The following is a 16,957-nucleotide window of genomic DNA, read 5'->3' on the forward strand; positions in this document are numbered from 1 at the left end:
ATCAACAATAGATCAATAACTTTTATTCTATTATATTTAGTTATTTTTCACCTGGCATTAATTCATATGAATGCTAATTGTAAAAAGTAAATGAATAGGAAGAAAATCATTCTAAAACTACTTATTTTTTTTTTATTCATGCATAAAATAATTTTTAGTTAAGTTGACTGAATACTTTCATCAGTTGAGGTTACATGAACTTTTTTGTTCAGAGGATTAATTTTTGAGCCTCCAAATGTAACAAATACCAATTCCCAAAAACATTCAAAATTTGTTATTTTTTTCGTCCAATTTTAAATTACTCATTGCATGAACCATAGCTTTCACATATCCTAAGTCTATTTCATGTGAATGCACAATGTATTTATTCAGAAACTTTTAATAATGCTATCTTATTCTTCTCTTTGAACAATTTTGTTATTACTAACAATTATAGGCAATTTGATTTTTATCATATTCGTATATTACTGATTTTGAAACTTTGTTTATGCACCCATTTATACCAAGTGTAGCCAAAAAATAATATTCTTTTTTTCTTTCCTTTATAAGATTGTAGTATATAATGTAAATAATCATGTAAGTAAATATGTAAATGAAAAAGCTTATTTTTCTTTTTTTTTTTCCTTTCTTTTTTTTTTTTTTTTTTTTCCCACGGTAAACCATGAATTTAACTTTTTTAATTTTCAAATATTAAAATGATTGATACTCACACATCTATCCCCTAGATGGCAGCATAAACGATAAGAATATGAAGCAGAAAAGCGAAGATATTGCATTATTTCACCCATTTCACCCTTACGCGTTCGGTCCCTAACGGAACGTGTTGTTTACTGCATGGTGGCATAAGAAAGCACATTTGTTAACAGCTCAGTTGGCCGAGCAATTTGTTTTTGTTTGTTTTATGTTTGCTTTTGGTTCTCTAATAATGAGCAATATGGCTAGTATGGTCGTGGAACTTGACGATACTCCACGTCCAATTGTCATCACGTATGACGGCAACATAAGAATAGAAGTTCGATCCGGCGCATCAAAACGCTCAGTTAGAGTTGTATTTCATAACTGCACTCCGAGAAACATCAAATTATGTTGGGTTGATTTCAATGGCTCGTGTCAACCGTACGGTCTGTTAGAACCAGATGGGAGAATGAGCGTTTATACTTTTGTGGATCATGTGTGGCACGCCTCGGATTATGGTCGGCCACTTTACTACTTATTGAACGGGGTATACTCATTCGTGTGTCCATCCCCAGACGAAGTTCGTTACCAACCTGGGGCTGAAATCGTGATTTATGTGAGAATTACAAGACCATGTAAGTGAAAATCTCATCGATAGTTAGTACTATAGGCAGGGTTTGTGATTTAACTCATTAATTTTTCTCCATTCAAAAAATCAGATTTCTTAAATGAGGTTTTTTTTTTTTTTTTACTATTTTTTTTTCTTTTAATTGATTGTCGTCAATCACTTAAGACATTAATCATTGAACATTTATAAATAAATATATATATATATATAAATTTTAGTCTAACCCTCCAAGCGGCGGCCATGTTTTTCTAGAATTTCTGATTGGTGTTGATTGGTGTTGTCACCGAAATACCACATGGACCCATAAAGAGTCGGTCTTTTCTCAAACGAATTTTATTCCCCTCGTAATCTGCAGTGGGTTGAGGAGTTCTTTCTGCTTCATTAGGGACGCGTGACACTGAACAACAGCACACCTGCTCATCAAAGCTGGTACAAAAGAGAATCTGTGGAATGTAGTTTAATGCCTAGTTGCAACTTACAACCTGTTAGTTCAACAAAAAAGGGGACATAATATGGATCTTAGTTGAAAGCATAAGGATAGTTCGTTTTTCTTCTAAATTAGAATGTATGTCTCCTAAATAATGAGACAAGGAAACACATATTTTGGCGCACATTTTATTGAACTGATCATACTGTTGGAGTGATGTTTTAAGTGGGGTTCCTCAGGGATCAGTTTTAGGGCCTCTTTTGTTTATTATATTTATGAATGACATCAATGAAAATATTTCTGGAAGCATGAATTGTTTTGCTGACGATGTAAAAGTTTTGGGGATTGTCGAAAATGAAGAACAAGTAAAACAGCTGCAAGAGGATTTAGATCATATTACTAAGTGGGCAGATAAATGGGGTATGGCAGTTAATGTAGGGAAATGTCAAGTGCTACACTTAGGTCATGGAAATAAGCGTATGAGATATCGTCTACAGGGTTCAGTCATAAATCAGGCAGAAAATGTTATGGATCTGGGTGTCTTTATAAATCAGGACTTCAAGTTTAGTCAACAGTGCAGTATTGTTAGTAACAAAGCCAACAAAATGCTTGGGTTCATCAATAGATCTATTTCAAACAAATCTAAGAAAGTTCTTCTGCCTTTATATAGGAGTTTAGTAAGACCTCATTTGGAGTACGCTGTTCAGTTTTGGTCGCCTTATCTGAAGAAAGATATTTTTGTATTGGAAAGGGTTCAAAGAAGGGTAACTAAATTAGTAAGGGGACTCTCAGATTTAGATTATGATACCAGACTTAATAGGCTTAACATGTATAGCCTGGAGCAAAGGAGAGTCAGAGGGGACATGATTCAGTTATTTAAATTTATCAAAATGAAAGATGTAAATGGATTAAATTTTTGCGGGAAAGCAGGACAAGGGGTCATTGTTTTAAGCTATTTAAATCTCAGGCTAACTTGGAAATCAGGAAAAACTACTACTTTAGCAGGGTCGTGGGCACTTGGAATAGCTTACCGGAAGAGGCAGTAATGAGCAAGGGATTGGATAGCTTTAAGAGGGCCATTGATCTTCATTGGGGACTAATTAATTGACTAGGACCTGCCTAGCTGGGCCCAGAGCCTGTTGCTGGTCGTCACATTTGTATTTGTATACATATATTTATGCATTAAGAACAAATATGACTTTCATTTCTGTCCATTAGGTCTTATTTATATGATATAAGTTATTTTTTTAAAACTTTAATATGTTTAATTAGACTTAAACTGGCTTAAATTAAAAACATTTGATGACTAGCTTCTCTGACACACCTCAAACGATTAACAAAAAAATAATATTCAATAGTTCTTTTTAATAAATATTTTTTCCCCCGACTCGGAAAGCTTCCAATGTTTGACTGTTTTGAGTAACCTTTTGTCTAATAGTCTCTTTGAAAAGATCAGAAATGTCTTTTTATACCATCCTGTCCTGGATGCTGATTATCCTAATATCTCAGCACTCTTTTAACTTTTTTCCATACAGTTCACTAGTATCTTTAAAATGATAAGAAAATTGGTCTAAACATTGAGTGAGTAACCACACTACATGCTCACATATTATGTAATATCTCGGCAGCTTATGTTCAGTGGCGGGTGGACGGTACGTCTCCTTCGGCTGAAGGATCCAAGGAAGTGACGTCATTTTAGCTCCGCCTTTTTTTCCTCCCATGTTTGCGGCAGAAGTTGTTATCCGTGTTTCGCTGTCTTAATGGTATAATAACAAACGGAAAAGGGCATGATTATTGAACTATTTTATTATCCCCCCCCCCCCCAGCCGGATCCGAGAAAATTTATGGGAGCATTAGAAATGAAGGGCGTGATTAACATACAAGTGTAAAAAATATATTTTCTGTTCTATATTTTCCAAAAGTATTTTCAGTCGTTTTTTGATTGGGATAAAAGAACATACTTTATTTTTAATGATATAAAGTAATATCTTAATTTTTATTTGTAATGTACAATAATAAAAATTACCGTTCTTAATTTTTAAATGTGTTTTCATTAGTTTTTTATTTGGAATTTTTAAAGAACCAATATTTAATTTTTTTAAGTATTAACTCCTGTAGAATGAGGAAGTGTTATTTCGCAATATGGGGGAATGTGGGGCAAAGTGAAATACAGTCAAGCCTCCATATATCGAACTTCCACATATCGAAATTTTCTATATATCGAAATCCCAGCAAATTTCAATGTTCATTACATAGAAAAATTGTTTCTATATATCGAAAAAATCTCTATATATCGAATTTTTTTTCGGGACATTCGTAGATTTTTTTTTCTACTTAGACTGTTTATCTTATGAAAAATGACGGTTAGGGGAGAAAATTATGTTTACTAAAGGTTGCTAAGAAACTCATAAGGAATCTGAGTTTGAGGGGTGTGTAGATATAGGTCGTTGTGCTCCGTTCTGGAGTTCTTAAATTCCCATAAGTTTATTTCAAATCTTAGTTGTAGCCAGTAACACTGTAAAATCAGTTTCAAGTTATCCTTTTTGTCTGTTGATTATCATTCCTAGTCTTTTTAGCTTCAGTAAAAATCATTCAAGTTAAGTAAATTGATTTTTTACTTTTCTCTCGATTACATTGTCAAAACGAAAATCTCATATTGCGAATCAAGTTGAACTGCCGAAGAATCAAGATGTATGAAGGCACAAAAATGTAATTTCTGTTAATTTTTCAGTTATTAACTTTCGTTTATGCTCGTATAAATTAGAAATTGGGTTTCATGCACGAAAATTAGCTTTAATTTTAATGTTTTAGGAGATTTTTATGATAAAATGATATCGTTTCTGTATATCGAAATTTCTATATATCGAATTTTTTTCTGGCAATTTGCTACTTCGATATATGGAGGTCCGACTGTAGTTAACATAACTTATACTTTTTAAAAAATGAACAAGTGTAAAATTTGTTCTGAAAATTGTGGTTCATAAAGAAAGAATAATATATAACTTGCATTGAAACATTTATTTTTGATAGTAAATCTGTGTATCTCCATAAAAAAGGTGGAAACTTATCACTTCTTTTTTTTTTATGGGATCATTTAATTAGTTTCATTTAATCGGACAAAATAGCCATTTCTGGCGAGTAACTTAATTTCTTTGCACTGAAGGCATTGCATTTAACTCCAAAATATTTTATTTTCGGGTAGTTTTTATTTCCTGGCATTGATTGGCAAGGGTGTTCCGAAAATTTCAACACATGCCTACTATATTTTCATAGCAAGTTTGTGTCTAAACATTAAAACATTGTGATTTACTTCAAATTCAGAATTTATGCGATTATTAGACAAGGTGACAAGGTAAATTTACATTTTCCTGTGTTCTGAAGAAGAGATTGGCATTGCAGAGCTATCAAGCAGATCACACCATTAAAAACTAACCAGGTTAGGTTTGCCCCATTCATAGCAGAAAAATGATTTTTGTTTATTTCAAAAATTCATTGTATAATGTAAAAAAAAAATCAACTTGCAATTATAGAGTTTAACTATTGTTTTTTAAAAAATGTGTAAAGCATAGGCTTGTCATCAAGACTCCCTCCCTCAATGTGTACAGCATAAAAATAGATGTTACATTTTACTGTCTTTAAAACTCGCAACTAAGTATTCAGAAATAAGTGCATAGTAATACATTTCGCCCTGCACTTTTTTTACATATGGAGCTTTCTTACCCTTTGTATTTCATAGTGTCATATTTTATGACTCAAGCAGCAGTAAAGGATTGTATGTAGTGGCGTAGCCAGAATTTTATTTCGGAGGGGGTCCAATCAATGGCGTAGCGAGATTTTCATTTCCGGGGGGGGGGGGGGGGTCAAAGGAAATTTGACAAATTAATATGCAGATCTTCTAAAAAATAGAATTTAGAGATGAAAAATTTATTTAATTGTAATTAGTGTCAAGTAATAATTTTAAATGCATTTGAATTTAAAATAGGCAGCAAAATTTAATGCTAGATTCCCCACTTCCCCAGGAAGCCCACGCAGGGGCTATATTCCAAGAAATTTAGAGGAACTAAACAAAGAAGTGACTTTTGTTAGATTCTAAACAGGTATATGTTCTCAGAATTTTTGTCTACGAGTACTTCAAAAGACACAAAGGTTCTACGCCTTACGTCGCGTCGCCCCCTCATTTCGTGCCCCGCTCCCCATTTAGTTGTCATAAGATGAAACATATCCAAAATAAGGAGATTCGCATTTGAGAAACAATTTCTCCCAACATTGAACATTATCGTCCATTTTTGACACATTCATTGTGACAGCCCTATTTCCCGCTCGCGTAGGGATACTTCTCTGGTGGAAAGCTCGTTACGTCACTTCCTTCGATCCTTCAGCCGAAGGTGATGTATCGTCCACCTCAGTGGCGGATTGGTTAAAGAAATCGGCCCTGGCATAAAAGTATTGCTGCTTCATAGATTCTATAGATACTAATTTTTACAAAAATGATTGAGAAACAATATCACTTAAATATGAGGAAATTCAAAAAATAAATAAATAAATACTTTCTTAAAAAAAAAAAAAAAAATTAACAGATGGGATTCTTTTCTGTGTTTTGATGATGAACAATTGATACAAGATAAGCTAAACCTTTGTTTGTAAAACAAAAGGCGGGGTATTGTAATAATCTATTTAAGGTATTTTTAAGTGCCTGGTGCTGTACTGATTATTTCTGTAATGATATCTTCTAACATTACTTCAGCTAGAATAAAGAGACAAGGGGTGTGTGCAACCCCTTAATTTTGTCAAACACATGTATCAATACAGAAAGAGATAGGGAGAAGATTGATTTTTTTCTTGCATGTAGGTGTCATTAAATATTAGCATTAGAAAACTAATTGTAAGTTTAACTTTGATTCAGAAATATGGGGTCCTGGGGTCTCGCCCCCGGAAAATTTTTCAAATTTTAGTCATAAAAACGCAACTTTAGATTATCTCTGGTGATTTTATGGAGAGCGGGGGTTTGAGGGTCCTCCTCTGGCAATTTTTTGGAGGTGAAACTCCGAACTTGCATTTATACTATATTATCTTCAATTATGTTACAGGGATGAAAATCTTCCGCGAATCCGCGATTTTCCGCTTTTTGTATTTTTTTCATTTCCCGGACGCAGAGCATTTTCCAGCGATCGATCGCGATCGCGTTCTTCCCGTCAAGATTTTTGCTGACTCACGTGTTCTTTCTAAGGTAGAAAGAAGGAAGGAGCTTCGTTTTGTGAGTGGGGAGGGGAAAAGGCTCGAGAATGACATAGAAAGCGTCGGCGTTTATGCATTTTGAAATCCGATTGCATCCGCTTTCATAACTCTCGCTCATTTTTGTCTATTATGCCATCCTATCACTTAAACCTTTATAACTTTTTGTGGACTATTACTTTCAACCCTTCTTGTATGTATTTTGTTTTTTGCTGAAGACTTGTATGCTCACTGTTTTGCCACGCCCATTTCACAGTCACTTTCTAGCGATCACGCAAATACCCTCTCAACTCCCTTCTGCCCCGACCTTCCCATCAGGATTCTTGCTGAGGCATACATTCTTTCTTGAGTAGAAAGAAGCAAGGAACTTTTTGCTGTGTTAGTGAAGAGGGTGAAATAGGAATGGAGGGAGAAATGCTGGAGAGTGATGGTGGGTGCAATTGTTAGATGTAGCTTTTGAAATCCGATTGCATCCGCTTCTGTTACACTCTCTCATTTTTATCTGCTATGCCATTCTACTGTTTAGATATTAATACCTTTTTGTTGACTAATATTTTCAACCCTTCTTATACTTTATTTATTTTTTATGAAGACTGCAACGCCCATTCAAATATGTTTATTCTATTCCATCCGAGTTAATTTAAGCCAACATCGTTCTTCAAATCTAGTTTTAATGCTTATCAGGCTTACCAAAGATCTTAAAACATTCGAATTTATTTTAATTATAATGTGCTATTTTATTAAAACAGACATGTAAATATAGCAAATTAAAGATGCTTATCTTCTCAAATCATGACATAGTGTTTAAAACTTTTTTATCAATTTAAAAATAATCATTTTTATGCTAGTGCTTAAAATGACCATCAAAGCTCAAAAAGTTTTAGATTGTGTTTAGTTTTTTAATGATTTTTATAGAATATACCCAGCTGCTCCACAAAAAGTTTAGCTACACTGATAATGTCATTTTGTAATCATGGTGTCCAATGATTCAGCTTGTATTAAGTGTTTAATTACATGCAAGTTTTATAGCATTATATGTCGCATTATACAGTTTTAATTTCACCTGATTTGTGGGCTATGGGAAAATGAAAGTGGTAAATGGAATTTATATATTTGTTAAAATCTTAAATAAATGCAAGCTTATTTTATTTATTCATTTGTTAGCATTTATACTAGTAAAAATTTTGGGTGATGCTACGAAAAGGAGAGATTTGAGCAACATCCATCAAGAATTTTTTTGAAATTGAAATCTTAAAAAGGTGATTGTAAGCTTTTTTTTGATAAAAACTAGGACATCGACAGTTATTCAAAAGTTAAGTTCCAAACACAAAACTTTTACTGACCTTCGATGAGTTATGGCGAGGCTCTCCTTGGAATTTTTATGAAATTGAAGCATTAAAAATGAGATTTCTGACGTGCTTTACTGATGATGGCGAAGGGGGAGGAAGGGGGGCGCTTTCTTTGAAATTTTTCAATGCTGTAAATTCGAAAACAGAGTTATAAACGATCTTTCATAATGTTACTAAGAAGAGAGAATTGAGGGCTTTCACCGGTTAACAATCAAAACTTCAGAAAGAGAAATTAGAGGGGTTATATTTAATGCGGAAAGATGAGGTTAGTAGACAATGGAAGATATAAAGGTCTGGTGTACCTGTGAGTCCATGACACTATGACATAGACTTTTACATGATACAGAATCTAAAAGTGAGAAACGAAGTAGATCGATAGGGACATTACTTTCGCTAGTTGCAAAAATTGCTTGGTGTGTGGTGTTTAAATTTAAAGTTGAGGTTTTAATTTAATTTTTGGGAATAGGTCAAAAAATCTTCTGTCATGATTTTATGGGGAAAATGGGGGTTTGGGGGTTTTCCTCCTTTTTTTTTTTCGAGATTGAAGCCCAAAAAAGATAATTTTAGACGATCTTCGATGATATTATGGGAAGGAGATGCTTAAGGGGCCTCGGAAATTTTTTCGATACTGATTTCTGACACTCTTTAATGATTGGGAGGGGACGTGTCTAGGTTGATTGTGATAGAAATACTCTCCTCAAAGTTTTTCGAAGCTGAAACCCCAAATACGCTGTTGTAGGCCATCTTTAATGACGTTAAACTAAGGAATGGAGCTCCTTAAAAAGCTAAGTTTCAAAAATGCACTTTAGGCAAGCTTTGGTGGCTAAAAAGGAAGATATAAGCTTTTAGATCCCTCTCTTCCTCCCTTTTGGCTACGTCCCAATCTTCTTTTATTTATTTTATTGATAAAAAACATGAAACACCCTCCAACAGTGTTCTCCTTCAAAAAAAATTACATTTAGATTTTCCATAATAAAATTTCAAATTTCCAATCTAGTATTTTTATTTGCTTGAAATGCAAGCCATCTGCAGAACGAGGTAAAAAAACTTTTCTTGAACTGATCTGGTGCTTTGGTGACCTTAAATAACCTTAATAATCTATGGTCTTTTTTTTCACTCTATTTAATTTTAAACATCATTCCTTTTTCCCCTCTTGATAAAGTTTTGTTTCAATTTTCAATATATACATGATTTTTACATTCAAACAATTGGAACTACTGGTGTGACTATTAATTTCAATACTTTCAATATATCTCGTTATATTTTAAATTTTCTCCTAGTTAAACCATATTTTGGGGTCCTGTGTATTTTTCTATTTACATAACTCTGATTTTCAGAATGATATTTTTGATTTTAAAAAAATAGGAAAGGTAAATGGTAGAAAAGGTTGGCGTGTCAGAGGCCCCTGAGAATCATATTTTTTTATATAATCATTTTTAAACTGAAGGGTCTTCAGCCGTGAATTTGAACCCTTCGAGGGATATTGAGTGAGAGAAACTGAGCATTTTATTTTTCGCAAAAGAAAATGTTAGAAACGTTTAGGAGGTCTTTACTTAAATAATCTTTATAATACAGAATTTTGGATGCTCCAAATTGTGTTTTAAGATTGCATTTTCTGTCAAAGCTTTGTAGAAAAAATACTTTTTGTCACTTTTATTGCAATTGTTATGAACTACAATTCATAAATAAAATTGAAAAATGGACAGAAGTATTTTAACTTTTAAATACTGCCCTTGATTTTCTGTTTTTATTGCATTACTAAAATGAAATTGGCGACCCATTTCTGAAAAACTGGTAGTCCCCGGTCTTCTTAGCGACGGCCTTGCACCTTCCATCTGCAGGCTTGAGCCCATGTGTAAAGATGGACTGAAAATTTATGGAGAATTTATGTAGCGGTATTTACATTTTACTGTTTGTAGACAGGGCAACTGATCAGCCCGATACATGACTGGCCCACCGGGCAAATGCCCGGTTGCCAGCCGGGTGTATCTGCCACTAGCGCGATTTAGTTTTAAGTCCTTCAAATGCTTATTTGCACCACACCTTTTTTAAAACTTCATTTATTTTATTTTTTGTGTTGTATATTCACAATATCTATACTTACATGCAAACGAAATGAGCTTACATAAAAATATTGTTGCTATTAAACAATATTCTGCTAATACAATAAGTACGCCAATGAATTCAATCTTGACAAAAAAATATAAATAAAATGTAAAAAAGGGTATATAACCTTATATATAGCCTTAATATATAACCTTAAATTCAAACGTTGTGAAACTTCACGTTTTTTACGCAGCTTAGAAGTTTTTGGAAAATATTCATGTTTTTTTTTTCTCTCGTAAAGAAACTAAATTACAGAAAAAAAAATCATCACATTATAAATAAAATGTTTTCATTCATGCAATAACTGCAATAATAATGCGATAAGTGATGTTAAAAATGAAAAAAAAAAATTGTAATAAGAGCAACAGACACATGTTTAGGCATTCTAAGGAGCCTATTCTTTAATCAAGTAAACAGCCTGATTACCGTAGGGGCATGCGGGGCACAGGCCCCCCCCCCCAATCTTAGATTTCAATGGGGGAGGGGGGGGCAAAATATCCTTAATTTATCATGCTAATTAAAAATAATGATTTTGCTCAGAATGTAGAGTACAATGATGTCATTGATATTTTCGCAAATTCAAAGACAAGGAAAAAAATATCTTTATTTGTTGATAAAAATTAGCCTTAAAAAATTGATCTCTTTGCAAATCTCAAAACCACTTGAAGTTTAGTCAGTATTTACTATTAAAAGTTATATCATAATACCTTTGGTATTTATTTTAAACTGGCAAAGTTTAACCTCATCTTATATAATTATTGTATACCCTACTTTTTCTACTTTTTAAACATTGTGATATGAGTTTACCACCAAATTTAGCATGGTTGTGTTAATACGCAAGTATCGAAATATTTTATAGCTTCAGAATAAGGGGGCACGGAGGAAAGAATAAATTTCATGCCCAGTGTCTTCGAAAATCTTAGTCGGGCCATAGGGGGGCCCTGGAATACAAATGATCCCCATTTCCCCTATCAGAATGATTGGGCTCTGCAAGTAAATTAAAAAATATATATTATGGATAAAAAGGCAGCTGCGGAGTGGCACAATTGTGATAAAGCTAACATAATGTAAATGCTAGTTTGAATGTAAGAATATCAGAGGGTGATTATGATATAATGTCGGTTTTCATTCGATTTAATGATGTTATATATTTTTCACCAGATGTTAGAAGTCCTACTTTTTAAATATTTCATTCTTCTAATGCCTTAGGCACTAATTATAGTTGATTGGAGTGGCTATTTCCAGCTGTTCAAAATTGGAATGAAAAGTCGAACCAGATTTTGGAGAAACTGCATGTTCTCAAACGAAAGAAGCCAGTAGTGCACTTTTAATAAAAATGCTTTAAGATTTATATGTTAAAGAACGCTTTTGTGTGTGTTCCAAAGTTCTTGGATAATAAACCATATGGGCTAAAAAGAACCTAGGTCAAACGCAAAATTACTGTTTTTTTTTTCCTTTTTTCAATGGGATACTTCACTTAGATAATTTTTCTTTTTGAGTACATTTTGAAGTCTTGAGTTCTCCTTTCGTTTAGGGTATGATTTTTTCTTTAAATCCAAGCTACTTTTTTTATTTTTTGTAATTAATTTATTTGCATTTCAGAAATTTCCACTATTGCCTCATTTTTATGATTTTTTTTTTTTTTTTTTTTTGATTTTTTTGTCATTTTGCATCTAAGTCAAGCATTTAAAATTATTATTGAAATATTATCTCAAAATCTCTTATCGTTCATATTCAAATATAATTATAAATACTTAAGTAATACATAATGCTACAAGATTAAAATTATTGCTTAATGATAAGTAGTTTCATTTTATTTTAAAGCCATTTTTCATATATATATTTCTTTAAGTGTATTTTTTGCAATTCTCACTTTTATGAATATTTTTGATAATCAAAGCCAAAAATCAAATAACGTGTACGAAAATTTTAGTGCTTTATAATCAAACATTGGTTTAATGACAGATAAGGGATAATTGTTTGATTTTGTTTTCAAAGTGTGGTTTCTTTCAAGCATGCCTTCTTTCTACACAAAGTATGTCTTCATTTCAAATTTAAATGAATGCTTCTGCTACAATGAAATGGATGCTTGGAGAAAGTTGTTCACTATCAAATCATTGTAAGCAAACAAATAAGTGACAGAGCAGGTCCTTTTGATTCTTTTAAATGCACCAGAATAAAGGAAAGAAACTGACAGGAAACAGGGCATTGTGATCAGTTCAATAGGAAATGTGCATGTGGTTTAGGGGTTTCAACTTGAGTGCTACTCTTGATGGATTAGGTTGTATGCTTTTGTCATATACTGTAGAAACATTCAACTGATAACAAACTATCCATTTGGGAAACTATAAGTAGGAGAGATGGCAAGAAATTGCATTTCATTCACTGATTATCAGCGTTGACTAATATTTTTTTCTGCCTTTTCTTCTGAGTAACGTTTCAATATTTTTTGAAAAAAAAAAGTCGTTTTCAAGACTAATTGCTTCTTAATTGCACTTTATTAGTAGAATACGCTGCTCATGATATTCCACTCTGCTGATTTGAGCAAATAACTCTGCTGCATTCCTTCTGAAGAAATGGATTTGGACGAATGTTCAGATAATGAATATTCATGGTGCATTCATAAAGTCGAATGGCGTTTAACGAGTGATGCGAGTTAACTGAACAAGGCGTTTAAAAAGAGAACAGGTTAGCTAACTGGCCGTTCAGGAAGTATAACTCAGTTTCGTGAAGCAAAATTCTTAACGAAGCTCACGAAGGAAAAGGGTGGTTTGCTCAGTTAGAAAACATGGCGGTGCCCATTGCATGCAATGTTTATGTTTTAAATGCGATATATGTGCAGTTCATAATGAGTTTATTGTTGAGCATATGAAATCTTGTAGCGAGGAAACATCAGGGTTATGTCTGAAAGATGGTTCAGTACGATTATGAGATTTTTTCATTTCACGGACAATAAAATCATCCCCAGCCATGACTTAAAAAAATGTATGAAGTATATGAATACATAAACAATAAATTTAAATTTGTATATGTACCCGAAAAAGATGTATCTGTTGACAAATCCTTACTACTTTATAAAGGAAGACTAGTGTAATTTATACCGGAAAAGATACGACAATGTAGGAACAAACGATTAACTACAAATTTACAACGAACATTGTAATGACGTTGATGGACAATCTACTCAATAAAGGATATTGTGTCACTGTGGACAATTACTATACCTCACCAGAGCTTGCTGAACTGTTACTCACACATAGGACAGATACATATGGAACTTTGAGAAGCAACAGGAAGGAAGTTTCACAAGAAATCAAGGCTAGGAATCCTCCAAAAGGGGAAATCTTAGGATTTCAAAAAGGCAGAATTTGCATTTTCAAATATATGGAAAAAAAACCCATAGTAATTCTAAGCGCGATACATACAATTGATTTTGTGGAGAAAGAAAAAAAAAGAAAAAGAAACAACGGTGTTGAACGCAAAGTGATCAAAAAAACAAAAACAATGGCGATTATGGATTAGAATAATACTATAGGAGGAGTCGACACAGCAGATCAGAGTTTGTCCTATTATCCAGTGGTGCAAAATCAGCAAAAAAAGTATTACATAAAAATTTTCAGGCAGATATTAAACAAATATGTTTGGAACGCATTTGTACTCTACAAAAAAAAGTGGTGGTGCACAACGCCATCTGGACTTCAGGTTGGACCTCATAGAAAATTTGATTGGAACACACAAGGATAAAAAGGATGTACCTCAGAATCAGATTCAAGATCGCCTAACTGGAAGTCATTTCCATTCATATATCGAAGCTACAAACAAAAAAAGACCCCAACCTAACCTTGTATTGTTTGAAGATAGAAGTTCGATAATGTAGAAAAGAGCATAAGGAAAGAAACAAGGTTCCAATGCAAAATATGTAATGTTTCATTGTGCATATATATATATATATATATATATATATATATAGATAGATAGATATATACATAGTTCCTTGTTTTGAAATCTATGACACAATTTCAAAATTTTAAACTATGCAATACTAAATTCATGCAAAGGAAATGCGTTCATAGTGAAATGTTTACTATAGAGTTTTGACTGCATATCAGTGGCGGCTCGTCACTGTGGGCTGGGTGGGCCGAGCCTACCCGATAAAACAGCGCATAATTAGATTTTTTAAAAATGACTTTTGTGTTTCAATAAAATTAGGGCATGAAAATGATTTTAAATTTCTAGCACTCTGCTAATTAATAATATAAGAAGAAAGTGTTCCTTTTCTATCAAATAGCGACAACGCTTTAAGAATGATTCTTTAGTCCATTTTAACGGTGGCTCACAACTTAACCAACTGCGAGCATTAAATCAAAGTAATGAAAGCGGCAAGCAACATCACCCTGAACGATGCGTATGGGCCGGCTCCCTTCCTGCCCCCTCGAAAAATATCTTCATCCAATAGCAATAGTAGAAGCAATGGGAGGAATGTGTCTCTTCTCGCGTCGCTTATACAAAGTTTCAGTGAGGCGATGGGCAGAATTTTCGGAGCCCACTCCACGGGAAAAGGAAAAGCTCTCTCATCACTTTCTCTTTCTCTCTCTTTGATTTAATCCATTTTTTTCCTTTTCTTTAATCTTAAACGTCTGTTACTATGAGATACTGGGGCTTACAATATTTCGGGTTCCCACTCATTTTATTGCATGGGATGTCCATTTTAATTTGCTTATTTTTCTTTATTTAACTTAGAGCGCATTCTCGAAATTTCTGAATGGACATTTTATTTTCGAAAAGGCGTTTGCCATTTTTTAAGTTTCAGTTTGAATTTAGGTTCAGTTGGTTTTCAGTGTCGTGCTAATATAATAAGAGTTAAGACTTAAGATTTTTGAATTAAAAGCTGCACCTAAAATAATGTTCATTGGGTGAGATTTTTTCAATTTTATTATAAGCTATGATATTTGGTTAAATTAATAAGTCTTTATCGTGTTGACCTTATTGTCATGCCTTTTCTACGCTAGAGTATTCTAACGCTGAGCAAACCTAAATTATTACACAATGAAAATTAAAAGTAATTTAAATTTCTTATAAAAAGAATATATTGGTAATTAAGTAAACTGTGTTTCTAGAAAAATTAGTTACCAGTTTCGTAATTTGATACATATGAGGCAGTGAGAAGCAAAGAGATGTAAGTGGCAAAATTAAAAATTTGGAGATAACCAGTACAAATGGTAGATGAACATCTCCTCTGTCTTAGGGCAAGAGATAGCACTAGTAGCCCTGGTAGGTGCTGCTCTACAGCATGATTTAGAAAAAAAAAATCTATGAAAGCCTACCTAGGAAGTTACCTTTAAACGCGTTTCACTCAAAACTTGAAAATGTCCACTTACATCCTTTTGCTTCTCACTACCTCATATAATAACGAAGCATGTTAAAGTGAAAGTTAATGCTGCTGCATGATCCCAGTCACGATCTAATTTTTGCAATCTTGGTGTAGCAATTTTAATGGCCAGTAGTGTATTTGACCAATCTGCAAATTTGGTGAAATATCTGCTTCAGTAGGATTTTTAGCACTTGGGACTGACAGAAAAACGCTATAGCAGGCAAGGGGTTCGCCAGCCTTAAGCAGGCTGTTGATTGTCACTGGGAACAAGTAAGTTGGATTGGACCATCCTAGACAGACTCAGATCCTAGTGCTGGTCTTCACTTTAGTATTTGTATATATTTACTTTGGTCGTTTCACATATGAATCAAAGTTTTTTTTTTTTGTTTTTCAGTGAACAAAAAATAAAGTGACTTTAGAATAATATTGATCATGTGACAACTAAACAAATCTGCTTGATGCATTCTGCTTATTTTTTTTTTTTGTTACTCATATCGTTGCCTCTTAGCAATAATAAGATATCTATGCCTAGAACTAACAGTAAGATATGCTACTGTTGCTTTGAGGCTACAATATATTCATAATTAGTAAAGCAAAGAGTAAAGAACTTTTTTCCATTTTACTAGATGGTTTACATACATTATTGTCAGCGCTGGATTTGGAAGTGTGGAGGCCCCGGGGCAACGAAGGAGTGGAGGCCCCTAATCAGGGTTCAAAAAGATTGTTATATTTTTGAAAATATCCGATACTTTGATTTACATCCGAATATTTTGATATATATATGTATATATCCGATATTTTTTTCGACCCATGAAAGTTAGGATATTTTGTAAAAATTTTATTGTGGGGGGCCCCTTTGTTGTGGAGGCCCCGGGGCAGTAGCCCTGCCTGCCCTCCCCTAAATCCGGCCCTGATTATTGTATTATTGCTCCTTCATGCTCTTAGAATGTTTTTAAACATCAAGAATAGTTTTAAAATCATATTGACTACTGCGATCATTATTAACATTAGCAATTTTTATTTTTTTCAGTAATGGCCTTGCAAGAGCTGTCTGCAATGACTGTGTCAAAGTCATTGCGTGTAAGACAAGATGTTTTGGGCCTTCAACTGCCAGTTCGTTTACAGCGATTAGTGGCAGAATGTTGGCAGCCTTAGGTACGCTATTGTTA

The 16,957-nt window shown here is 33.4% G+C and overlaps 1 long non-coding RNA gene across 1 annotated transcript in view; it reads left to right on the forward strand.

Moving 5' to 3' along the window:
• The first annotated feature begins 849 nt into the window (after positions 1 to 849).
• Positions 850 to 16,957, forward strand: part of LOC129218633 (uncharacterized) — a 29,332-nt gene continuing 13,224 nt past the window's right edge. Inside the window, exons 1-2 of the long non-coding RNA XR_008580351.1 lie at positions 850 to 1,310; positions 16,819 to 16,943. This is a non-coding gene — a long non-coding RNA (uncharacterized LOC129218633). The remainder of the gene's footprint in view (positions 1,311 to 16,818; positions 16,944 to 16,957) is intronic.

Source organism: Uloborus diversus, chromosome 3 (assembly GCF_026930045.1).
Source record: "Uloborus diversus isolate 005 chromosome 3, Udiv.v.3.1, whole genome shotgun sequence".
NCBI lineage: Eukaryota > Metazoa > Arthropoda > Arachnida > Araneae > Uloboridae > Uloborus > Uloborus diversus.